Here is a 5302-nt window from a genome sequence, read left to right as displayed (position 1 = left end):
TGTTATCTTTCTTGTGGTTTGATAATTTTTTGTAGTGCTATGCTTTGATTACTTTCCTTCTCTCTTTGCATCTACTTCAGGTTTCCATTCATAGTTCCCATTAGGCTTAAATATCTTATAGTTATGGCATTCTATTTCAATCCAATAACAATTGAACTTCAATCATGTACAAAAACTCTACACTTTAATTTCTGCCCCCCGACTTTTATCCGTGTCACAATTTACATCTCTTATATATTATGTATCCATTAGAAAATTATTAAAGTTATATTTATTTTGTATTTTAACATTCATACTAAAGTTAAAAATTACTTATGCACCACCTTATAACATTTTATGAATTATATTCTTACATATACACTAAATTTTATATTTTTATATCCTTTTGGCATTCTTTGATTTCAGTGTGAAGAGCTCTATTTAGCTTTTTTCTTTGTAATTTACTTCTACTAGAGATGAACTCAGTTTTTGTTGTTTGGGAAAGTAATATCTTTTCATCATTTTGGAAGGACAGATTTTCTAAGTATAGCGTTATTGGTTTCAGAGTTTTTGTTTATTTTTCTTTTTTTATTTCCACATTTTGAATAGCATCCCACTTTTCCCTGGTCTGTAGGGATTTGCCTGAGAAATCTGTTGATATTCTTATGGAAGTTCCATTGTATGTGATGAATTACTTTTTTCTTGCTGTTTTCGAAATTCTCTCCGTATTTGACTTCTGAAAGTTTGATAATAATGTGGCTTGGTGAAGACTTTTTTGTGTTTGGTGTTCTTTGGGCTTTATTAATCTGATTGTTCATTTCTCTCCCAGATTTGGGAAGTTTTCTGTCATTATTTCTTTAATCTTTCTGACCATCTCTTTTTCTCTGAGAATACTATAATGTGCATACTTATACACTTGATACTTGATAGTCTCCCATAAGTCTCATAGACATTAATTCACTTTTTATTCTTTTCTTATTTTTGTTCCTCTGACTGGGTTACTTAAAATGACCTGTATTCAAGTTCACAGATTCTTTATTCTGCTTAATTTCATTCATCATCACAACACTGTATAAAACCTTTAATTTATTCATTTTGTTCTTCAGTTTCAGAATGCCTGCTTGGTTCTTTTTTATAGTTTCTCTTTATTCAGCTGCTGATTTTGTTTGTGTATTATTTTCCTGATTTAGTTTAATTGTCAAAGTTTTTCTGTAGTTCACTGAGCTTCCTTAAGATAATTATTGTGAATTTTTGTCAGGTGGTTTGTAGATCTCCATTTCTGTTGTGTGTGTGTGTGTGTGTGTATGTGTGTGTGTGTTTTCCTTTGGTAGTGTTATGTTTCTCTGATTAGTTTTGACTCCTGTGACTTTGTCATGGTGTCTCCACACTCAAAGTAATGGACACCTCTTGAAGTCTTCACTGACTGGTGTTGGTAGGAAAAGTCCTTCACCAATCAGCCTGATATGGTTTGACTCTGTGTCCCCACCCAAATCTCATCTTGAATTGTAATCCCTATGTGTCAAGTGAGGGAGGTGATTGGATCATGGGGGTGGTTTCCCTCATGCTGTTCTCATAATAGTGAGTGAGTTCTCAGGAGAGCTGATGGTTTCATAAGTGTTGACAGTTCCTTCTTCACACACTCACACTCTCTCTCCTGTCACCTTGTGAAGAAGGTGCCTGCTTCCTTTTTCCTCCATGATTATAACTTTCCTGAGGCTTCCCAGCCATGTGGAACCATGAGTCAATTAAATCCCCTTTGTTCATTAGTTACTGAGTCTTGGTAGTATTTTTATAGCAGTGTGAGAAGAGAATAATACACAGCCTGTCCAATATTCTGACTACATATTAGGATCCACGAATGGGCCTTCTCTGAAATTGTCAGTCAGGTTGGCTTGCTGGGGGAGTGTTTGGGTGGACGTTCATGGTGCATGGGTCAGTGATTAGATGAGAGATGGGCTTGGTGCCTGGGTTCACAGGAGTCAGCCTGGTTGATACTCGGGTCTGCAAGGGCAGGCCTGAAACTTGAATGCTTAGGGCTAGACCTGAAGCCTGGGTTCACAGGAAGCCAACTTAGCTCTGGGGTAGGCCTTAACCCTGTGTCTATCGGAGCTGTCCTGGCACTGTGACAAGTCTGGTGGCTAGGTTCGATGGACTGCACCTGATTGTAAGTCCATGGGAACTGGCCTGGTGGACTTAGAATCAAAGTTCACTGGGGTGGGCCTGGCACCTGGTGCACAGAGATGGTCCTGGATTCTGGGGTTACGAAGATAGGAAAGATGATCTTAAACAATTAAAAACAGTAAAGTTTTTGGGAAAAAAACAGTTGCTTTGCATGATTTTATTTTTTAAATTCGTCATAAATCTTTATACGTACAAGTCACTTAATATCATCTCATTGAAAAAAGCTAGTAACAAAACAAAATATTTTAAACAGGACATTGAGATAAATTAACCTTGTTAGGTAAAATGTGGTTTTGCAGCTAAAGTGTAAATTTTCTTTGAATTTCATTGATTGAGTATCCTACAGATCAATATATGAGTTATTAGCTTCTGGGGTTTTAAAAGTTTCTTTTAGTTCTTGGCATAAATAAATCATAATTCAAGCAATTCATCTGTTAGGTTTTCTAAAGTAAAGTTGATTCTACAGGCCAGAAATGGTAAATAATAGAGCTTAAGTTTGCTAATATGATCTCTCAACTTTGTAATTATATTTCTCTTCTCAGAACATCATTCCCCGCCCCCGGCAAAAAAAAGATGTTATTTTCTTGCTTGCTGTACATGCTATGTTAAAAGCCCTCCAGCTGACTCAAACGGGCAGCCAGTGCTGGAAGCAATGAATAGTGTTTGCCATCAAACATTGCCTTGAATAAGCCCAGGTGTTGCTGAAGAAGCACAAGTCAGACTTACTGAATACTCATTATCATTTTACTTAAGCCTGGTTTAATGCATTATTAAAAAAATAGTAATTGTGATAAAGTATAGTTTGAGAAGATTTGGAAGCTCTCAGATGATATGAAAATGTTTTCCATTTATGATTCAGTATTAGGTAAATATTTTCTTAAAAGGCAGAAGATAAAAAGAGCTTTCTTGTATATACAAAAAGGAAATTTCTTACATCTGTTTTAAACAAAGCAAAAAAAGTACGTATTTTCAGTATTTGCAGCACTTCTTAGTGTTTGCAACATATCTTAAAAGCATGTATAAATCATTGACTCTGCTGTGAAGATTAAAAGTTTTGTGTCTGTGTGTAAAATACATACACAAATACAGCACCTTAGAATGGTAGAAAATTTTAAAATATTATATTATCATGATGTATTAACAACTATAAACAAGTTGCTTGAGTTAATAAACGATTATTCCTAAGACACCTGTAAAATGAACCTTCATCATCTGGGGATAGATATTTAGCATGTCACAAAAAGCTATTTTAATCTGGCCATTGCTTATGCCTCCATCATTATTGTCTGCCTTCAGCCCTCCTGTAGCCCTAGTTCTCTCTGTGGAGTCCTTGCTGTCTATTGAATCTGTCAACTTCCCTTTCTGTGCAGTTCCTTGCTGCCTGATTCCCCTCTTCTCCTCTTTGCCTGACTAGCTGCCCTACATCATTCACCTTAACTGTTTTTCCCTCCCTGACTCTGGGCTCCCATAGCACTCTGCTTGTCTGTCCTTCACTAGACTCTCAAGGTTAAGGACCAATATGCCATCTCTATATCACCAGTTCGTGGATTGTTACAGTGCACAGAACACAAGTTCTTTGTTGTTAATTACTTTTAGTCATTTTAGTTATTTGGAATTAACAAATAAATATGCAGCTATTAATTAAACGACGCACAGCTCTTCATATGTAATGTTGTTTCTACCACAGTAATTCTGGCATTTGGAAAAAAATAGAGACATTTGTATCAGAACTTATTCATTTTTTAATTAAAATAGAACAAAATCAAAACTCTGGCAATAAATCTAATTTTGAACTTATAATTACAAAGTTTAAAGTTCATCATTCTGTCAGAAATAATATCTGATAAATTTATTCCAGAGTGAAATAACCACATTAAGCTAGGGCTTAAATTAAGGACAGTGATTTATATGAAATATTCATGAAATGTTATTTTTGAGTTGGAATGATATGTAACCATTTTTCTATTCCTTTTAAGGGTCGAAAGCTCTTGATAACATGACTTCAAAGTTTGAGTAAGCTGAGTTGCTCAGATTTAATAGTGTTCCTACTCCTTTTTCTATAGAAATTCTATTGGGAAGTAAGAACCAGATGGCTTAGTAAAGCTAAAAAAGTTCCAAACATCCTTATTTTTCAAACAGTGTATATATTAGAATTTATTGTGACAGTGGTATTTTAAAAGCCAAATGACAGCTAATTGGCTTCTCTGAACAAAGTATTTCAAAGTAAATATCCCTACCTGACCACACATTTCAGAATGACCCTCATATGGAAATTGATGACAAGCAAAACTTAAATGTAAAACAAATATCTAACTTTTATTTAGTATTTTAACAATATACATTAGCAGCTAGTGTCAGGCATTATTCCAGAAAAATTTTCGTCTGTGGAGGAGATGAGCTCATCATGGGGTAAGGTGATTTATTAAATAGGTTCCATTTCACAATTTCATAGACTAGTCAGTACCTGCTTAATAATTACATCTTCCTTAAAATGTTTAACAACAGCAGATGCAATTTGAAACTGAATCCAAAAGAGAAACTATCAAGGCTATGGACTCCCATGAAAAGAAACAAAAGAAAACAAGCCTATGAGGTACATAGTAAAGGAAAACAGTTGTTCATTCTGCTCAGTGACGATGCTTGCTTTCCCAACACTTCCTATACTAACAGCTTGTTGTAATATTTCCCCTTTTCTATTCTTAGTGCGACAGACTTTGGCCGCACAAATCCTAACACACTCAGGTTATTGGCAAGAAACATTGCAGTTTCCACTTGGAGATCAAGTGTCACTCTTATCCTTGTGGTGCACACAGAATATTTTTGTTAGAATTTTACAAAAATATATGCCAAAATGAGAAACATTTGCCAAAATAACAGTTAGGAAGAAAATATAGTTGGGCTCATTTTTCTTTTTTTATTATAAAGTGATGGGTACATTATGTTGCAAACCAAAAATAAAATTTTAAGCCTACCAATCAATTGAATGAACCCCACCTCTTGGCCTTGGGGATTCCAAAGAAACCTGAAAAGTTAGCTCAGCCCATTAGGGGAAGGGGAGTCAGACATGACTCATTATACTCTCTTCCCTTTGGAATTCAGGCACAGCTTACCAACATGGACATTAAAATAGAGATCTTAAGAC

Source organism: Pan troglodytes, chromosome 4 (genome assembly GCF_028858775.2).
Source record: "Pan troglodytes isolate AG18354 chromosome 4, NHGRI_mPanTro3-v2.0_pri, whole genome shotgun sequence".
NCBI lineage: Eukaryota > Metazoa > Chordata > Mammalia > Primates > Hominidae > Pan > Pan troglodytes.
The sequence above is the reverse complement of the archived record's forward strand: the minus strand, read 5'-3'. Positions refer to the sequence as shown.